Raw genomic sequence first — 22,472 nt, 5'->3', positions numbered from 1 at the left:
GTATATATAACTTCTGTGTCCTCCATGGTGGGGAGAGCACTCCCACTTTTCCGTTTCGTTCTAAAACAAAATATTCCGCATAGAATATTGAAAGAATGAGCGAGGTACTTACAAGATCTCTTCGTTACTACTTGCGGAAACGCATGCGGGTCGAAATCGTAAGTAGGACTGAAGCGGGGGCCGCCAGGCAGTGGAATATATAACTTCGGTGTCCTCCGTGGTGGGGATGTATCCCTACTTTCCTCCTTTACTACTTGCGGAAACGCATGCGCGTCCAAAACGTAAGTAGATTTCAAGCGGGGGCCGTCAGGCAGTCGTATATATAACTTCTGTGTCCTCCATGGTGGGGAGAGCACTCCCACTTTTCCGTTTCGTTCTAAAACAAAATATTCCGCATAGAATATTGAAAGAATGAGCGAGGTACTTACAAGATCTCTTCGTTACTACTTGCGGAAACGCATGCGGGTCGAAATCGTAAGTAGGACTGAAGCGGGGGCCGCCAGGCAGTGGAATATATAACTTCGGTGTCCTCCGTGGTGGGGATGTATCCCTACTTTCCTCCTTTACTACTTGCGGAAACGCATGCGCGTCCAAAACGTAAGTAGATTTCAAGCGGGGGCCGTCAGGCAGTCGTATATATAACTTCTGTGTCCTCCATGGTGGGGAGAGCACTCCCACTTTTCCGTTTCGTTCTAAAACAAAATATTCCGCATAGAATATTGAAAGAATCAGCGAGGTACTTACAAGATCTCTTCGTTACTACTTGCGGAAACGCATGCGGGTCGAAATCGTAAGTAGGTCTGAAGCGGGGGCCGCCAGGCAGTGGAATATATAACTTCGGTGTCCTCCGTGGTGGGGATGTATCCCTACTTTCCTCCTTTACTACTTGCGGAAACGCATGCGCGTCCAAAACGTAAGTAGATTTCAAGCGGGGGCCGTCAGGCAGTCGTATATATAACTTCTGTGTCCTCCATGGTGGGGAGAGCACTCCCACTTTTCCGTTTCGTTCTAAAACAAAATATTCCGCATAGAATATTGAAAGAATGAGCGAGGTACTTACAAGATCTCTTCGTTACTACTTGCGGAAACGCATGCGGGTCGAAATCGTAAGTAGGACTGAAGCGGGGGCCGCCAGGCAGTGGAATATATAACTTCGGTGTCCTCCATGGTGGGGATGTATCCCTACTTTCCTCCTTTACTACTTGCGGAAACGCATGCGCGTCCAAAACGTAAGTAGATTTCAAGCGGGGGCCGTCAGGCAGTCGTATATATAACTTCTGTGTCCTCCATGGTGGGGAGAGCACTCCCACTTTTCCGTTTCGTTCTAAAACAAAATATTCCGCATAGAATATTGAAAGAATCAGCGAGGTACTTACAAGATCTCTTCGTTACTACTTGCGGAAACGCATGCGGGTCGAAATCGTAAGTAGGACTGAAGCGGGGGCCGCCAGGCAGTGGAATATATAACTTCGGTGTCCTCCATGGTGGGGATGTATCCCTACTTTCCTCCTTTACTACTTGCGGAAACGCATGCGCGTCCAAAACGTAAGTAGATTTCAAGCGGGGGCCGTCAGGCAGTCGTATATATAACTTCTGTGTCCTCCATGGTGGGGAGAGCACTCCCACTTTTCCGTTTCGTTCTAAAACAAAATATTCCGCATAGAATATTGAAAGAATGAGCGAGGTACTTACAAGATCTCTTCGTTACTACTTGCGGAAACGCATGCGGGTCGAAATCGTAAGTAGGACTGAAGCGGGGGCCGCCAGGCAGTGGAATATATAACTTCGGTGTCCTCCGTGGTGGGGATGTATCCCTACTTTCCTCCTTTACTACTTGCGGAAACGCATGCGCGTCCAAAACGTAAGTAGATTTCAAGCGGTGGCCGTCAGGCAGTCGAATATATAACTTCTGTGTCCTCCTTGGTGGGGAAAGCGCTCCCACTTTTCCGTTTCGTCCTAAAACAAAGTATTTCGCATAGAATATTGAAAAAATGGACGGTATAATAATGTACTTACATTAATTCTTCGTAATTACTTGTGGAGAATGCATCCTGTAAGAACTGGGATGTGCAATCGTCAGAATATAAAGAAAACTAATTCGATTTTCGTCAGAGTTAATAAAAGTCGTGTATGTTTCTATTAGAAGGAAACTCCAATCCCTATATGAAAATTTTTAAATTGTAAAATATGAAGTTATAATTTAAGTTTTCTCGTGCGTTACGGTTTTTGGAAAAAATATCAATTTCTGTGCTTTCGGCTTTGAAAAGATAAATTTTCGACGTTCATGCGTCGTAATACGAAAGAAAACTAATTCGAAATTCTGATATAGCTACATAGTACATGTGTACAAGCAAATGAAAAAGTTTTGGTTTATGCTTACCTTTGCATTGAAAATATGAATTTTTCTAAGGAATTTTGGTTATCAATTTACTCATATATGTAGCGTTCACAGTTTGGAGGCTATGTTCTTCATCGTTATATTCGATTCCATGTATTTGTGTGAATGTTGCAGCATCTGTGTGACAGCACGAGTGAATATTTTTTCCGTATATTTTGCGATGAAATACAGATATTTTTGCAAAAAATGATATTGGTCGATGTGCAAATGCTTTTTATAATTTATACAGATCAGTAATGTTTGAAAATCTAGACGAAATCCTTTTTTTTTCTTACCCTATTCAAATGAATTTTTTCTTCGCTGCAGCTTTTTCCAAAGCGATTAGAACTTGTGACTACCAACTAATGCATAATAAATACTCTGGAGCAGAAATTATTTATTAATTAATATTTATAGATCAATCTATAGGCAAGTATAATTAAATATCATTCTTTTCGGACATTCACAAGAGATATTGATCACAGAAAAAATAAATTCTTTGATTATTCCATTTATTAATTAATTATCTTTTGACACTCGAGGTAAAAGACAGAAGAATCCTAGGTATATAATTACGCGGGTATTTATGCATTTGGTAGGAATCTACGTATTGGCGGGAATTTTAAATAACTTAATAGAAAATACTAAGACGTTTGATAATAATTCTCAATGATTTTTTTCCGATTGAATATTATACTCTATGCTAATTTTCAATAAAATGTTAAGAAAAATTAATATATTTATTAGTCCGTAATATTTCTAAAATAACGCAGATGCATGTGCCGCTTCTAGCTTCACTAATTAATTTCACGGTGTAGATGACGCCATTGCTGCTTCAGTTCGTACCAAGCAAATACGTCGCCCCGTCGCACTCGTTAATCACAATTAGCAGATTTTTTCTGACGTACACCTGATTATTATACACCAATCGATAGTTAAGCACGCGATTTTAGAGAGGCTGCGTTCGCGAGTCGGAATATTATGGCATTTAAAAGATATTCGCGAAAATAAAATCGGCCTTTCGTTGATCTCCCAGGGAGCTATTCCGTCGTACTTTTTTTTCGATTTTCTAGCTTGATTTTTACAATATCGATACTTCTTCCGCTTTTTAATATTGCTCTGATCAATAATTTTTCGTTTATAATTATGATTGACCGATATTTCGTTTCATATTCGATTTTCATATATACTCATACAAACATACACACACATGTATGGATTTTTTTACGCATTATATATACACATACACTCTTCTATTTTCTCCTTTTTTCACGCACACACACACACTTTTAATTTTAATCCTGTATTAATATGAGAACTTATATTCTTCAGATTTTCAAGAATTTCACGAGATGGAACAGCAGAGCATCGAATTACGATCAGTGATTGTGCATCCTTCTTCGCGTCCGAAATCAAGGGAATGTTCGTCGTTTGAAGGACCAACGACTACTGCCGGTAAGTCGTTTCTTTCTTTATGTACCTTCTGAGTTGCGATGGATGAGAAACATAATACGTTTAGTATTTAATTCGATCGAATACTCGTACTTTTTGAAGAGTATGCGTGTATAATATACGTATTTTTGTGCATACGTGAGATACGATTTTTATGAATGCGTTGGTGTGTTCCACCGATTTGGACTGTGTGTAACAATATCTGTGTTTTCTTTCTTTGTTTTTTTGTCATCTGCTTTCGCTTCGAATAGAAGTACTTTCTAAGGAATAATATATTGTTAGTACTGTCCGAAAATAATGTGGATTGTCGTGGCTATTTCTCGTCACCTTATACATTTCAATATTTACTTCTCTATATATTTATTTACATATGTATCATACATATTAAATACATATGTATTTCTTCTTTGTTCCTTTCTTTTCAATAGTCGTGTTTTTGGATTATACACAATTAATATCGATACATGATTCATCACTTCGATCGTAATTATTCGATATGTGTAAATAAAAATTAGAAGAAGTATTATTTTTTCCATGTACCTACAAGATACATACGACTCATATATATTAGATACATATACGTGTAAATATATCAAATCATGGAATTATTTCGATTTAACTGCCCATTATTTCGCGCGTAATAACAAACATAGAGTTAATATAGGTACTTGTGATACAAATTCGTATCTATTTAATGTTTCTATATCGTTCAAAAATATAATTATTTCATTAGAAAATTATTGTTCATATTTAAAATTCGAATTAATTACATTTCTCATCCATATCGTATTATCTTTGTACTTATATTATAGTTTTTATTATTTTTAATTGAAAAATATAATATTTGATTTGATTCGCTTGTCCTGTGATGACGTCATCGAATTACGGGATCTACTTTCCTTGTCAGTGGTCTCGTTGTCGTCTTGGACGCAGTGACAAGTGTACACGGTGTTTCGTCGCTCCCCATAATTTCAGGTAATTAATAAATTTTTTCTAACATCCTTTTTCGTACGTCCTCTTCCTATATATCAATTGATAGCCAAACGCACGATTTTCATGAGGCCGCGTTCGCAAGTTTGGGCATCATCGCGTTTAAAAGATATTCGTGAAAATAAAATCAGCGTAGCACATTTTCTTCAATTTTCCTGTTTTATTTTCACAATATTACTATTTCTCTCGCGTTTTAATGATCTCCTGATCAATAATTTTACATTAATAGTTATGATCGATCGATATTTTGTATTACATTCGATTTTCATATACGGGTCATATATACATACACATATAAACACAGAGGTATACGATCATATTATACACATACACATATACATCTCCGGATTTTCCCTACATATATTACGTTCACACATTTAATCTTGTGCTATGCTAATATTTTTCAGTACTAAGAATTTCACGAGCTACAATATAGAATGTCCATACCAGTATATACCAGTTTATACATCTCTTCGATGCGTACAAGTAAGTTTATCTTATTTTAATATATATTTGAGTGAGACTTCATCGAGAAAGATAGGTACATACATATTAAATTATGTATTTTCATAAAATTTTCCGACCGATATCGAAACAAAAACGGTCGAGCGTCGAACTCTCTCAGGGTATGTAATAAAAGCTCTCAGAAGAGAGATCTTTATTATTATATAACATTTGAACGAGTAGTAGTACGAAAGTACTGATTAATTTCGTTTTAATGACGCATTTTATTACACAACTATTTTATTCTAACTTTATCACGATTATTTTAATATTACAAAAATTTTATTATTTCATAGGATAGTATAGAAATCCGTATACTTTTTAGGTTATTTGTCATCGAATTTGCTCCTGCAGCTCTTATTTTATTTTACAATTATTACATATTATAACAGAATTTATTACATTTTTATTAACAATTGGATCTCAGTATGCAGTTACCTCCAAGTCATGAGACCTTGGCAATCGATATTGTTTGAATTTGTATCTTCAAATACAAAACAAGCAATATCTAGTAAATGGCTTCATACTTTGGTACATTTCAAAAATAGTTGGCTTTTAATAATATAGATTTTTAATAATAATAATTTTAATAATAAAGGGTCAGTGTTTGTAGATATTCTTCATCATCTTAGGGCAGGATGCTTAACCTGTAAAGAATCCATGAAAACTCAAGTTAATACATTTATTTTTTAAACATTTCTTTAATAATGCTAAAAATCTTTTATTTTACAACGAGATTGAAGCACATCATTTTACAACGAGATTGAATCACATCATTTTACTTCAATATATACTTATTTTATTTTCAACTTCCTATGGATCATCCTCCTTCAATTTGAAGTTACATTCCAAACGAGTTTTTTAGAGCCATTGCAGAAGTTCTTAAATAGTGAGTGAAAAATTTTAAGTCTCTGCAATGATCATTATACTGAGGACGAAAGGGCCATCTCGGTATGGATTTCTGGTTGTAATTTATTAAATAAATTATTGACGAGCATGACCCTGAGTAACTCCTCTTCTGGATTTACTTGAGAGTGGCACATATTTAAATGAAATATTCAATCTATTTTCTTCATAAAAGAAAAGTCTTCATAGAGTCATTGTTTTTGAAAGAATAAAGTAAAGTAAACTCATTGCTTTTGAAAAAATAAAATAGAGTAGAGTCATTGAAAAAAGATAAAGAGAATTGTGGAATCATAATGTATAGAACATAGAATAAGTTAATCAATTGGATTACTTATTCTATATTTTGTTTTAGGATGGTTTTAGAGTTATGTTAAATTTGTCGATTTTCTTCCATGCTTTAGATTCAGGAACGGTTTTAGTTCTTTGATAATGATGATAGTTATCAAATGTGTTCCATAGTTCCATAGCACAAAAGAAAGAAAAGGCTATATGCCGAAAAGGCGAGACGCCTACAAATTATGGCTCAAGAGGGCAACTATTAGATTATTGAGTTATTTTCAAATTTTAATTTGACGTTGTTGTTACTCAAAATGCTCTTATATAGTAGTAATGTAGATTTGAGAAACGGAAACGGTACTGAAACGATATTGAAAAAGAAATGAATTGGAAGAAATAAATTAGTGATAAAAGTGCTGACTACATATTACGTCATTTCTTTTTTTCGTATTCTTTAGCATTATTTCTATACTCGAATATCGCATTTATAAAAATTTAATATTTTCGATTATTAGATCGATAAATTGCTTTTATTTCAGACGACATTAATCAAGGTGGCGTAATGTACGTGCAGGATGAGAACCTTTTCACCATCGAAGTCGATGCTATTAACTCGTGACAGATCTGCGTCGTTCTTCTCTTAATTACGGCTAATTAATATTTATTTTTTAAGATACATTATCTTCCAGTATATCACTCGATTCCTGAAAGTGTGTTTTCTATGGTGTATTGTTCGTAAATCGTGGCAATGGTACTGAAAAAGAAATATTAGTGAAAATAAAAGTGATGACTACATATCGCGTCTTTTCTTTTTTTCGTATTTTTTGCATTATTTCCCTACAGATCTCCCTTCTCTACTCTAATTATGTAATCGTGTAATATTAGCAATGCATTTCGATGATTTCTATACTGGGATATCGCATTTATAACAATTTTATATTTTCGATTATTAAATCGATAAATAATGATTATCAAGGTGACGTAAAATACGTGTAGAATGAGAATCGTTTTACCAACAAAGTCAATGTTACCAGTCACGAGGGAATTTGCATCCTTTTTTCTTAATTACGAGTAATTAGTATTTGTTTTTTAAGATACGTTATCTTGCAGTATATCACTCGATTCCTAAAAGTGTGTTTTCTATGATGCATTATTCGTAAATTGTCACAGTAGTACTAAAAAAGAAATATCAATGAAAAAAAAGTGGTAACTGCATATTGCACCTTTTCTTTTTTTCGTATTTTTTTGGCATTATTTCATTAAAGATTTTACTTTTTTCTTCTAATTATGTGATTATAGAATATTTGTGATGTGTTTCGACGGTTCGTATAATTTTATATCATATTTATAAAAATATTATATTTTCGTTTATTAGATCGAAAAATTGGGCATTAATTGTCTAGCGACGTATCTGCGCATGCGCGGCGCATTCGCGTAATCGGCTTGTTGGTAGATATTACGCCATTTTGCGTTCGGTGATCGACAGTTACACGCGGAAGCCGTATCGTCCTCATTAATTTCAGGTAATTATTATATTTTTCTTATGTACAGTGTCTTCCTATATATCAATCGATTGCCAAAAACGCGATTTCTACGGGTGAGTGTTCGCAAGTCGGGGTATTTTCGCATTTAAAAGATATTCGCGAAAATAAAATCTGCGTCTTGGAAGCTATTGCGTCATACTTTTATTTTTTAATTTTCTAGTTTTTTTCCACGATATCGATATTTCTCTTACTTTTTAATGATTCTTTTAATAATAATTTATCATTTATTAATCATCATTAATCGTATTTCCTATTATATTTGATTTTCATGCACCCATACACACACACACACACAGCACACTTGAGGCTTGGTATACCCGTATTCATATATGTGTATATATATAATACAAACAAAAATATCTTCTCTACAATTCATCTTTTGTTTTTCAGGTTTCCAAGAATCGTACGTACCGACAGACGAAATATCCCGGCTTTCTTCTACATATACTTTGTCCTTCGTCCTGTGTATAAGGTAAGTCTTTCTTCTTCAAAGATACAAAACTAGTTTAATAGAAAGAGATAGTAACGAAAACAATGGAACGTTCGAGCTCGTCTAAGGTGATATAGTACGTTCTAGTTTTACAGAATCTTTCGACATGTACACAACAAGGAAACGTGGATTAATTTCTTTTTTGCATCTATTTTATTTTAGAATAATTTAATTATAATTTTGTTTGCATTTATTTGATATCATAGGAAAAAAGTATAGATCATTGCACAAGAAAATATACAACTTTGTTCTATTTAGAAAATTTATAACGTTTTCGTTACTATCTTCATACGCAGTAATTCCTATGTGAGTAAAATTACAATTGGCTTGATTGAAATGTATCTTAAGCATGTACTTACCGACGGCAGTATACTTCGATATATCTCGAAAAGCTTTATTTAGCATTAATTAAATTAACATTGGATTAAAGTTCAGACATTAATTACTTATTAATATTTTTCAGTAATATACTTTTTAATATCTTGCTATCTTCTTTAATATAATGCTATCTTCGGTAATGTTTCACAAGTCATGTTTTATAAGTGTATTTTTTTATATATGAAAAAAGAAAAATCTATCACTTTGTATGTTTCCACTTTACAGATTTTAGAAATTATTTGTGACCTTGTGTAGAACGGTCTTAGAATCAATGTTTGCTCGTACTATTATAATTTGCTTTTTATAGCTAAATAAGCTAATTAAATATAATTAGACTAAATAGAAATTTGTGAATTAGAGTTATACTTGCATTATTCTTTATTATTCTCCAGCAGAACGTTTAATGTTTCCTTTATATATTTCTATATTTTTTAACATAACGATATTAATAATCTTAATTTCTTTATTAGATCAAATAAAAGAAGAATCATTTTCTTCATCATAAGGGGGCAGGATGCTCATCGTGCAAAGAACCAGCAAACATTCAGGTAAGTAGATGTTACTTTACATATTTCCTCAATAAATTTAATAAGTTTTTAATATGACAGTGGTGCTAATAAATTCGGTTTTTGTTTCTTTTGCAGTTCAAATAAAAAAAGAATCATCCTCTTTGTCATCCCGGGGCAGGATGCCCATCGTGCAAGCATCAATAAAGATTTTAAGTAAGTAAAATCTTTTTATTAAACATTTCTTCAATAATTTGACTGATTTTTTATTATAACAATGATACTAATAATTTTGTTTTTGTTATTTTCAGAATATCATTGCAACCATGCGCGAAGCAATGAATAAATCTAGTGTTGTATCGCTAAAATAAAAACCAAAGAATCGCGAAATAGAAGCAGTGCTTGCTCGTTTAAATTATACCGCGTTTCGCGATTTAAATTAATTTTAAGTGTTTTTTTGTCGACTGCGTGCAATGCAGTCTTATAGAGTCAGTGTTTGCTCGTTCAAAGTGAGTTTAACAGTCATGTGGACTGTACTTATAAAAAATAATAGAGTTTCGCGAAGTAAATTCAGTGACCGTTCGTTAATAAATAATTATCGCGAATTAGAGTCAGTGCATCATTGAAGAGGATCTCAACCAACTTCGGTGTCTACCTACCTCATTTTCAACCAGCTACATATCATCCAACCTCAATGTCGACCTACATCGCGGACGAGTGTTTTGGAGCCACCGTAGAACTTCTTAGGTAGTAAGTGAACAAATTTTAAGTCCCTCCAGTGCTCAATCATGTCGAGGACGAAAGGTCCGAATCGACACGAGTTACTGGTTGTAATTTTTTAAATAAATTATTGACGAGCATGACCGTGCGTAATTCTTTTTTTGGATTTACTCACGAGTGGTATATTTTTAATCGCCTATGTATTTTCATTGTTTATTAGATTAGGATAGGGTCTTCTTGTTTCATAGATTGGAATAATTAATAGCGCAATTATAAGCCCTTTTTCATTTGTTTTTGCCCGCGATATTAATAATGAAATCGGATATTAGTTTTTCCGATTTCGTCGATAAAGCATGTAATGTGATCTACGTTATATGCATTGCTTCGTATTCAGTCTATTTACTCTATGTAGATGAACAATGTAGATGTCGTGTTGTATCAATGTAGATGAACAAGGAAAATGAACAAGAAGACAAGCGCGACGGATAGATTCTGGAAAACGAGTGGTAGATCATGATTTAACTTTTTAATTAGAACAGCCACTTGTTAAAAGGAATCGTCCGAGGTTGTTTGATTATTCTTTCATACAAAATTAAATAAATATTCATTTAATTTTTTTGATAAAAGAAAAGTCTCAGTAGAATCATTGTTTTTAAAAGAAAAAAGTAGAGTAGAGTAATTGCCAAAGAAACAAAGAGACTTGTAGAGTCATAGCCCGTAGGACCTAGAATAAGTTAATCAATTTTTAGATCAGGATTTTCAGCTTTTAACAAACTAATTCCCGTTTCTCCCCCCCGTGCTTTCTGCGTTCTCATCTATGCGTGTGCCCAGGTGTTACACGTATGGGTAAGAAACAGTTAGTGCGGGTTTAGTTTAAGTTCCCTTATTGGCGGCTGTCATTGCGTTAGTGATTGCGCACGATGTACTTTTCGCTTGTGTGCTCGTGTTAGGTAGTGAAATAGTACATCGTTTCGCGATTATTTTTAAACAATTATATATCTTACATATCTAATATATTATTATTAAAATCGTTTTGCATAGTAGAGTTACCACATTTTGTGGAAATATAGAAATGCTCGTATATTACTAGTATGTTGGTATACTGGTATGTACTAGTATTTTTTGCTTTAGTTATTTACGCAATAATCATTAGCCATGACAGTCGATTACAGCAATTGGTACGTACTCCCTAATTTATGAATCATACGCGTTTGAGCTAGGGTGTCGGAGGTGCCCCGGGGCATACTCTCTAGTTTAGGCCTTTGCACCCTGGTGGTATGTGAGAGAATCGTGGAGTGTGTGTGTTGGAACGAATGTCTTGCTATTTTTTAAATATAGGTTATAGGCAGGCAGGTAGCATACTTTTTTCTGTGTGACTGTGTATTTAATTTTAAGTAGGTAGGACCGGATACAATGCGTTCTAATTTCCACTTAGGAGTGGAATGTTCAGTATCCGTATATTAAACAAAGTTTCAGCAAATTTTACAATTATTACAGCACGTTTGTGTTTTTTTTCCCCTCATATTTTGCTGATGCTCTGTATTGCAAGATATATCAGTATCCAACAGTTTAAAAGTCTTTGCATTTGTTTAAAAATTTCTTTCCTTCGAATTAGCAAAGATTTTTGAACGTGTTGGATACTTAGTATTAAGTATATTAACACTTCGCACTCTCTTTTGTGATTCGTTTTTTATAAAGAATATATAATTTTTTATCCATGTAGATGTAGTAAAGTAAAAATAGTAAAAATACAAAGTAAACGTGATTCTGTAAAAGGATAAGACCATGAGATGTATCATAGATTTTGTAGTTCTTTTCGATACTTCTAATTTTTTAAATGCGAAGTGTTAATAGTAGGTTCATCGATTAGATTAGATATTTGCTTGGGCATTCGAGTAAATGTGTCTGTGTACGATTGATGGATTCTTCCGATCCATTGATCGTTCACAGACTAGGATAGTTTATAAAATGTATAATAAGCTTTTATTTTTAATTTTTTTTTCTTTGTAGTTCTCGTTAGGGAATGCTCTGTAGCAATTGTTAAGGCACGAAGCAAAGAAGAGGCTATATGCCGAAGAGGCCCCCACAATATTGTGGCTCAAGAGGGCAACTATCGACGACGAGTCATTTTTTCAGAGGATCATAATATGTTTCTCTGATAATGGCTCGTAGTCTTATCATATTTTTTTTTACCACGTTGTCATTTTGCTCGTCAGTAATAACTTTTACAGGTGGAGATGATGGACCAGTCACGCGTTTAAATTTTTTTACAACGTGACAGGGATTCATAAAAATATATAGGAAAAAAGTGCTTCTACATATTGGCACGTCGAATGGACGTGCTATTATATTTCATACTTTTGCATATTGATTGTATGATTAATATATTTTCTTTTTGTTACAGGTGAACATCGTTGGATTCATTAATATTAGTTCTTTACGATTTACACGTAATTCACGTAATAGAGCGCCTAAATTGGCTGCTATATAAACGATGTGCATGCATTTTTGAAGGAAAGCATTTATATATAAAAAATTTTAAATATAATTATCTACTTTAAAAAATATAATTTTAAATATTTGTAAGATTTACCAAAGATTTTGAAGGTGTTTATTAATGAAATGTTTAATTAATGAAAATGTGTGTTTTAGGTTTACACTCTATCGTTGCCTAGAACTTATTTGTGGTTTGTTTTTTATATTAATAATGTCGACAGACATGTAAAATAAAATTGCGTACTTTTGTTGTTTCATTTTGTTCGTTTTTATTTATTATATATACACCTTTTTTAATTTTTTAAGTATTCGACAATGAATAAATTGGTATTGCAAAAGAATAATATAAATTATACTAAATACTAAAATTATATATAACTAACTCATAATAATTTTAAATTATGCATTATTTTAGAAACTGGTTAAGTATTAGTAAGTAATTATTTTTTCAAAATGTCATAATTCTATTGCATGTTAATTCATAAGGCATGGCAAATGATGCATGTTGGGACTTCATGCTTGATTTTTTACGCTTCACGCTTTTATGCTTCATGCTTTTGCACGTTTTTTAATTGTACTGTTATGGATTCTAGTTTCAAGGTTCGCTTATTTTTAAGGCTAATTTAAGACAAAAATGATGGGTTAATTATCTGCCGCTTAGTAATTAAAATAGTTTAAAAAAGCTTGGATATATATTCAATTAATTCATGAATGAATGACATTATTTATAAGATGGCAATTATTTATGAATTAACATATTTTTGTTTCATAATTTTCGCAATTACATTATTTAACTTTTAAATCTTCATCTTTAAATTTATCAATAACATAATATATTAATTATAAATGTAACATAGTAGTGATTATAAAATATATGTACTTTGTATATTTCCGTGATATACAAATTATATGTATATCATATTACGTGAATTAATTATATCGAGATCGTGTAAAGATATTTTTAAGATCATTAGTAAAGAATCCAAGCTTTTTTCCCGGGTAGGATAGGGCAAAATCGCGGTTGATGAATCTTCGATTGACTACGATCGGGTCGATAGAAGATTTTCATTAAACGCGATTAATTAGTATGTTATTTTAGCCCGTGGATCCCCATATGCAGCAACCTCCAAGTGGTGGGATCTGGGTCGGTATTACTTGCGTTATATCAAAATCTAATTGTGAATTATCCGATTACCATCATTCTGATAGTATTATTTTTGATAATACTATGCAAGTACTACCGGGCGAATGGCTGCATGTTTCAGTGCGTTTCCAAAATCTTTTCTATTTAATTCTAACTAAACATTAATGTATCTTAAATTTTATATTGTTAATTATATTTCGATAGATAAGTAGATTATATATAATAAAATTCTGAAATAATTTCTTAGAGAAACGCACTGATAAATTCTAATTTCTTTATTATTTTTTGTTCTTATTTATTTTCATTTATTTTTATTTACGCTTTTCAGGTTAGATATTATGTTTTTTATTGATGATAATATTCTATTACAGATATATCTATATATATATGCGTGTGTGTATTTGTATTAGCTTTCTAGGAAATGCCAACAATATGTAAACAATCAAAGGACGAACAAGAGGAGGACGACCTTCCTAATTCATCTCTATGCAGTTTTCGTTCGTGTAAGCAGCCTTCCAGTCGTATTCAGACCTGTTCCTGCTTCTTTAATTCTGGTTCGTTTGGTTTTTCATTTACATTATATATATTTTATAAATTTTATTTAATCATTTATAATTTATTATTCCTGTGGATTTACTCGCGAGTGATTTATTTTTAATTGTCTATATCTATTGTACGTGTTTATTCTTAATAACTTCGATTGAGATCTTTTTGTTTCATTGGTTCAAGTCATTTAATTTTAGTGCTATTAATTAACTCTTCTTTTGTTCGCGATATTAATTGTGAAATCGGACTTTCATTTACGTGATTTCGTCAAAAAACGTGTGGTTTACGTGATATGCATTGTTTCGTACTTACGATTAGACTATTTAATCGCGATCTGCATCGACGTATCGATATAGATGTATCAAAAAATGAGCAAGAAAATAATGGCAACGGAAAACAAACGATAGATCATGATCTTGCTCTTTAATTAGGATAGCCACTTATTAAAAGGGATCGTTCGACATTTTTTGATCATTGTTACGTGAATTGTTTTTAATTATAAATTTATCACACATAAATTATCATTCCAAACTTTTAATTGGAAAACTTAAAATCAATTTTTTATTCGTTCGATCGATCACAACAAAATAACATTTGACATAACCTATATGTACGTATAAATTTTTCAAATTGCCATGGCATAGATGGATGAAAAACAACAAATAAATCTTCTTCAAAAGGGACAGAGAATTAAATATATGTATGCGTTAGTTGCAAGAGGGTTACAAAGCGTTGTTCATTAAATATAGCTACGAAACAATAGTCGTCCATCGTGTCATCGTCGTTTCATCGACAAGAGGAAATTTGTGTGTCGTCTCTATGCCTCATATATTTCTCGGACGTATTACCGGTAGCTGCTGTACGACAGGACGCATGTGTTATTCAATGATCACCTAAGCAATTAAGCTGGAGTAGGAACATTTCCGAGGGATGAGAAGTAGATTTGTTGAGAGATAGCACTCCTCTACTATTAAATAGAGAACGTTATTTCGCGTTTTCAAAGACTTTCCCGAAACTTTAAGACTCCTTCGTATTATTAATTAAATCAAACTAACAATAAGTCTTATATCATAATGCATGCGTTCTGTGGTTGAGCTTTATACGACGTAAATTAGAATGAAAATCGGCCTATTCTAATCTGTTTGGGTTTTACGCATTTTCGTTGAAAGAGTAAGAGAGAATAAATTTGTCGTGAGTGTTGAGTAGTGGTGGTAGTAAAAGTGGGGGGTTAGGTGGCTGAAAGATAGATAGTCATATACATTACGGCTAATGGCCTCTGAACCGCGTCTTTGAAGTGGACCACGGGCTCTCCCTTTCGTCGTGTGTACCGAAATCAAAAGCCACCGGCCACGCGAGCCAACTCATAACCACTTAGGGCTCGGCGCTCTTTCGCAAAAGGGCGCCGCCTGATCTCTTCCCTTCCCTTCTCTTTCTCTCTTTGTCTCTCTCTCCTACGATGTATTTCCTGCGATGTAGCCGTCGTACTCTCAACTTTCGCGGAACACGTGCGGTCGAGGTATGCAAACCCGCTTTTCGAGTCTCTCTTTTGCTCATCGTCGTCGGTAGCAAACTCGAAACGAAACTCAGCGGCATTAGCAAGTCTCCTCGCACATTAATGTCTCGCGTAAATTTGAATTTTCGCGCGCGAACTTAGCTCGTGAACGATTTGAATATTTTTTTTTCGTCTGGCTTTTTCGAGAACGATTTTTCTTTTCATACGATCGTTACTAATTGTTTTTAATTGTGTTCTTTTAAAGGGATGATTTATTTGAAGGGTAAAAGTACGCGTTCTCTATTGTGTTGGTAAACGCCTTTCGCTGAACCCGAATAACGGGGAAAAGGTGATTTGTGGGCGGACAAAGTGGCGCGTGGCGAACGAACGGCTTCAAACGAAATTAGAGCAGGCCCGTTGCTTTTATTAGAGAGGCTAAATAAAAATGAGCTACGTGTTGTGGAAAGGAAGATCGGAACGTGGGATGGGAATTGAGACTTTGTTTAGCTTTTGTTGTCCCATCAAAGTGTTTTCTTGTATTCGATTCTCATGAAAAAAGCTCTGGGACGTCGTTCTTTGTACTTTGCTCGATTCCTTCGATAGAAGAAAAGCAGGAACAGAAGAAGAAGAAGTTAGATAGATAGATAGAGAGAGAGAGAGAGAGAAAGAAAAAAGAATTAAATTTATTCCTATTGAGAAAGAGCGTCGACTTTTCGATTCAGCTGGTCTTTCAATAAACGGACTCAACATTCAACGGAAAGCAACCATCGAGCTTTCCTTGCAATTCGCCGACGAGATTTTTACGGGTTACCAGGAGAGAACTCGTCACGATTCCATGGAGAAGAAGAAATGTACGGACGGTTCTAACGGTACTCCCACTCGGACCGGTAATGGTACCGGAAACTACACTTACCTCGCTGTTCCGGCGCTTTGAGCTTTTCTACGTCTCGAGAGAAGTTCTTATACTTTGGTAACGGCCATTTGCCCTTCACCGTATCCGAAATCCATGAATCCATGAGTACAACTCTATACCGATGAGTCCTGTAACTCTCTCTCGGTTTCCAGAGTACACGGAAATTAGAAGAGCGAATCGTTCGGAAACGTTTTATCTTCTTCTCTTATTACTCTCTTTCTTCTTCTCTTTATTTCAACGATAATCGATGCGAGTTGTAAGCGAGTAACGATTTATTTTCTTTCTCTCTCTCTCTCTTTTTTTTTCGGAACATAGTATCGCGTTTACTTGAGAATTTATCGCTCGTTGTTGAATCAAGGCAGTCGAGATATTTAATTTCGTTATTTTACGGTACTTGCTTCTCTTTGACGGACCAACGGCGTATCCAATAAACTTCGACTGGCTTGGCTTTATCTTTTTGCGAGATTTCAATTTCGGTAGAAATAAAAATGTGTATGCTTTTTGTTCTGTTTGTTTCTTTTGTCGAACGAAGTGATTCGTTTATCTTTTCAATATTTCCGAGATAGAGGGATGAATCGTAAACTCCACGTAAACTGGCCACTCTTCACGTGCTTCCTGAATTTTCATTATAATTCCAAAAATACGGACATTAATTCGTATTTAATCATTACTGTTGTGTAGTTGCCGTAGGGCTGGCTTACGGATTGTACCAGAGGTGGTTTCAATTTAATTTACCGACGGAATGACATACAATTTTATTTGACATAAAGTAATTACCGTGTACAACGCTAACTCATTTTGTTCGATGTAAATATAGGAATATACTTTGTCAAAGGCATACATATGCAATTGGAGGAAGTTTCCGTCGATCGTTTCCGTTTTATGAATGCTCAACGATTACTAGACTTCTCTGACTATTTTACAGATATCTATCTCCGATTTTGTTTTATCTTCGTCTTCGGTCACTTGGGAAATATAAGATGTATCGTTGAATCAGCAAATCCTACCGTTGGTTCGTGCTAACGTCGGCGTTAAATCCATCGATACATATATATTAGCTATTATCATGTTCGTGATATATGCACACACATAGACACATACATCAACGATTTGGAACAATTGTGAAAGGAAAGAGAATCTCGATCAGAATTTCGGGTCACATCGTCAATTTAATAAATGTTCTTATACAGTTTAAGTAGCACGTGTTATCTTCTTTTTAAACTTATTCGTCGGACGAATGTTACACGAGACGATTTATGCCGAGTTTAAAACCGTGGTTTCGCGTTAAATCGAATTAACTCGCTGGAGATAACACGAAAATGCTCTCATTTGTCATAGACTTTTCCTTTTTTTCTTTGTCTTTTTTTCTTTTTCATCATCATCCTTCGATCCCCATTTTTTTCTGGTTTCTTTCCGCTCCGAGCTATATCACGCTTGACTTTCTATCGAGTTTAACGGCTTCTTAATTCTCGTCGCGAGCAAATTGGATGATTCCCGGCATCGGATTTACAAAAGTTTAGCACGCGAGCGTTTCACTCTTCCTCGCGATATCGATTCGACTGGGTCCCTTTAAACGAGAGAGGCGTTAATGTACTTTGACCCGATATTGGGTACGCTATTGTGCGGTGTCGGGCGTGTAAATAATTTCCAGGCATCTACCTTCGCGCGTTCACGATACGTATATGAGTATATACACGTATATATACGTATGTATGTATATACGTATGTACGTACGTATGTTGGGTTTAACAGTTAAGAACGCTCGTAAATCGCATAATAGACTTTTTGTCAAACGACAGAAGAGTTAATGGTCGAGCAATGGAATCTATTATATAAAAAGATTGAAAAAAGAGAATATTTATCGTACAAATTTGTTCCAATTTATCGGGCAATAGGTTGAAGTCTCCCTTGTAATACGTACATATGTAGAAAGTCGAAATATTTTAAGGTTATAGATAGACGTCTACGTTAACCCTTTTGGCTTTTCGTCGCGAGCGAGAATATGCAAATGTTCAATTGTAGATTCTTGTACATCACGCTTCTCGACGGGTTACGTAGGAATGTGCATTAGCAGGAAAGTCGGCAGTTTGCATTGCGAAATTCGCAATTTTGTAGGAGAGAATTGAGGTGGGGTGGGGGTCGGGAGTGGAATTTACGTTGTCGCTCGCACATGAAGTTCTTACTGCAAATTTATGGGCAGGCCCCTCAAAACGAGATGTACAGAAGAACCACGATTCGCATCAGTTTCTATTACCCACAGGACTAAAATTAATTAAGTAGTCGAGGACAAGGACGAAGGAGCCGTTCGTCAAAAGCTAACAAGACTAAACTCGACTTTTGGATGTTACGTCGATAAATATCTTATTTCGCTCGAGAAAGCTAATCTTTCGATATGCGAACTAACCATTACATTCTTTCGTTTCTTTTCTTTTCATTTCTTTTTTCTTTTTAACATATCCGATTATTTATATCTTTGATATTCTTTATGTAGATAGGAATACAAATACATCCAAGCGAGAAATCGATGTCTCGACGAAGCAAGCGTAGGATCGTTCCTCTCTACTTATTCGGAGGCTGCTTAAGATGACCTTAAGCCGCTTACGCAAGACGGTGGTAGCTCGGTGGAGAGCCTAGTTCCAAGCGTTCTCCGATCCTCTTTCTCTCTTCCACTCATCCTCTTTCCTTCTCTTTCTTTCCCTCTTCCTCCCCCCTCTCTCTTTCTCTCTCTCTCGCCATCTTCTCTTCTCACGGTGTCTGTCCATGCTCTGTTGGTTGGCTTGCTTTGCTCGAAGCTCCTTCCTCTCTCTCTCTCTCTCTCTCTCTCTCCCTTTTTCTCTCTGTCTCTCTCATCTACCTCCTTTTTGTTCCCCCTATCCTCCTCCCCAACATCTATCTCCTTCTCTCTTCTCTTCTCACTTTGGCTCAGGGTTATCCGAGTCTGGCTGCTGCTCTCGCTTGGCTGACTGGCCAACTGCAAATCCACCGCCCTCTTCTTCTCTTTCTCTTCTCCCCCTCCCTCTTCTCCTCTTCCTTTTCCTCCTCCTCATCCTCCTCCTCCTCCTATGGCGTGTTCGTGCCTGTAGCTCGCGTACCGGATATAATACGATTCGAAATTAAACTTCCGAGGCACGCCCGGCATCCGAATAACGCGAGCGGCTGCCTAAAACAGTAAAGATATTACGTATTATTACAGCGTGCCACCACGAGCCTTGCTTGTAGTCGTGCAAGGATACACTTGTATTAGTGAAGGTGGCACGTGGGAAGGCACGTTGCCGTGGCGTTTGCGAAGCAAATGCACGCCGTCCGTTGAGTTTCGGATGCACTCGGAAGAAAATCGGCACACTCCGATTCCACCTACTCTTCTTACCTCAAATTCCATCTTACCTCAACCTTCTCCCGTCAACTTCTTTTCAGAATTTTGACTTTTCTTCGTATCTTGCAAGCTTTTTTCTTACCTTTTTCTTTTCTTTCTTTTTTTTTTTATCGAAATAGTCGTTTTTCCTATTAATCAGATACCAGTAGAAACGTAAATCGTGTTAATTCGATATAGAAAAATATAGCGATCTGATAGTGACCAAAAAGCAATCACCAAGACGCTCGGTTAAACACCGGCAAAAGGTGTGTCCAGGTCTCGTTTCAAGATGGTATAACGTGGCTCGAGCTATCGTCCTTTCGTTCATTCTCATTGTCAGTGAAAGACTGAAACTATGATAAGATCAGTAATCTCATGGTCTCTTTATGGTCACAAGGCAAACGGTAGATCGTTCTTAGTGGTCTCGAATGGTTATACCAATCTATAGAAACGTGTTTCTATCGTACTTTTAGATCTTCCTTTATGGTCTTTCCTTAAATATTTTTTTCGTTTCAGTAAGAAATAGTATGTAAGGTGAATTATTTTTAAATTGACCCATTAAACGAATTTCATTGAAATTGTTGTTAGCTAATGTTGATATAAACTGGTAGATAACGAAATCTTGATAAGCTTGATTTGTTAGCAGAATTCAAGTAGAAAAAGAAGAAGAAGAAGAAGAATGTTCCCTTGACTAATGCCTTCGTTTCCTCGACAGCGTGTAACGAGTACACAGGGGTCACTAATCAGTCGCACAGCGCTTAATCTTAGACACGTTCGTGTCTGTAGGTTAAACGATGCCCGGGAACGTTGGTTTCGCTGACTTAGAAGCATACGCTTGGTGTAACAAGTGAGATTTACCAAGTATTGTTTCGGCTTCCTTCTTGCTCTTACAGTTTCTAAACTCCCTTTTGAGATCTTGCTGAATCTTGTTTCGCGAGATAATTTCCAAGATAATCACTGATTTTTGTCTTTCTGATGTTCGAGAAATAACATTTACTCGTTTAATACAGTTGTTCGCGTTATCGTTCATATTTTTTTGTTTCGAGAAGATTAGAATTAGATCTGTCTAAATTTTCTTAGTTTTAGGAATTCCCTTGACCTATTTAATTTCTGTAACAGTGACCCACAAAACTGTGAACCTTGTGTCCTTTGCGACCACTTATCCGTTAACAGTCAGTAGATGTTAGCGACAGTATCGCCGTTGCTGCCACTTATGGCTTTCAATGTACAAAGCCGGCTGTCCAGAGTAGTCGCCGTTGGACTACCGACGGCGACGACGACGACAGGCTTTGTACGAGTGTTACTAATGGCCGTTGGTAGGAGTAGGGAAGGACGAAAGGTGAGCAAAGTGACGCCGTCCTTCAACTATGTATTTCCACTTGCGAGAGAACGAAATAAACGTTAATGTTATTTTCTATATTTGCACTATACCTGGTATAGCTCTTAAACTTGCCTAATTAACTCGATTTAAAGCTTCGGTAAAATTTAAGCCACTGAGAAAACGTAAACATATTTGTTTTTAGCTTCATTTCATTTTTTGTTTTTTAAAATCTCATGAAACATATGAGCGCGTCCACAAGGAGAAAATGGCGAGTTTAAAGTAGCATTCTACGTTTTATTTTTTATCTTTTCCTCTTGCTTTATCGTCATCAACGATGCAACATTCTCGGGCCGACATTATTCTGTTTTAACGGAATTACTCCAAATTGTGCAAATATATCATGGTTATGCTATTGCGGCTGGTTATATTGCGTGCTAAGCGACCTCCGACGGTTCCACCCCCTGCCACTATCAGCCCTCGGGACTTAGGGTGCGCGGAAAGGGATAGCAATTTGTTGGAGGGCAACCAAAGCTGTTTGTACGTATAGATCACGTTGCTTGAAGACGTACCGTGCGAGGATGGTTGTTCTTCCGGTACTTTACATACTTCTTCGATAACATACTCGAAATTTTTTCGATTGAATTCCATGTATTATAGGACGATAACGTTGTACATAACAATAACTGTAACAATTAGGCGAATAATCGAAAGGAAAAAAGGAAAATGAGAAAGAAGGTGTTAAAAAAAAAAGAAAGAAAAAAGAACGAGAAGAGGCGCTTATATAACTTTCACTTTTTTTTTTTCATTCCGTGAACCGGTAATTGTTTTAATTCTGCATCCACCTTCAGCAGACTCTCTCACTTTCCCAGCTTAACGTCCGGGTCCGGTGTTCGATAACGGGGAAGGGTGGAAGAAAAGGCGGAACGTAGATATAACGCGTTATTTAAAAAAGGATTAAGAGGGTTGAATTACAGCAGGACCGAGTTAATTATATCCGTGCAAGCGGGAAAGGCCGAGATTACGTGCGTTGAACTTGTACAATGTAGATTCGACGAGGATTATGAT

At 35.4% G+C, this 22,472-nt stretch overlaps 1 protein-coding gene and 2 long non-coding RNA genes across 3 annotated transcripts in view; all 3 read left to right on the top strand.

Moving 5' to 3' along the window:
* The first annotated feature begins 3,783 nt into the window (after nt 1-3,783).
* LOC127070552 (uncharacterized) lies at nt 3,784-7,283 on the top strand. Its single transcript, XR_007784569.1, has 4 exons — nt 3,784-3,832; nt 4,737-4,804; nt 5,227-5,305; nt 7,045-7,283. It is a non-coding gene; the product is annotated as an uncharacterized LOC127070552 (long non-coding RNA).
* A 697-nt stretch (nt 7,284-7,980) lies between these two features.
* LOC127070551 (uncharacterized) lies at nt 7,981-10,965 on the top strand. Its single transcript, XR_007784568.1, has 5 exons — nt 7,981-8,028; nt 8,440-8,521; nt 9,388-9,465; nt 9,562-9,639; nt 9,735-10,965. It is a non-coding gene; the product is annotated as an uncharacterized LOC127070551 (long non-coding RNA).
* A 2,813-nt stretch (nt 10,966-13,778) lies between these two features.
* LOC127070480 (lachesin-like) overlaps nt 13,779-22,472 on the top strand; it is a 143,772-nt gene continuing 135,078 nt past the window's right edge. The window contains exon 1 of the mRNA XM_051008524.1: nt 13,779-14,337. The gene's annotated coding sequence lies outside the window, so the exon portion shown is untranslated. The remainder of the gene's footprint in view (nt 14,338-22,472) is intronic.

The sequence above is a fragment of the Vespula vulgaris genome, chromosome 18 (assembly GCF_905475345.1).
Source record: "Vespula vulgaris chromosome 18, iyVesVulg1.1, whole genome shotgun sequence".
In the NCBI taxonomy this organism is placed as follows: domain Eukaryota; kingdom Metazoa; phylum Arthropoda; class Insecta; order Hymenoptera; family Vespidae; genus Vespula; species Vespula vulgaris.
The sequence above is the reverse complement of the archived record's forward strand: the minus strand, read 5'-3'. Positions and strand labels throughout refer to the sequence as shown.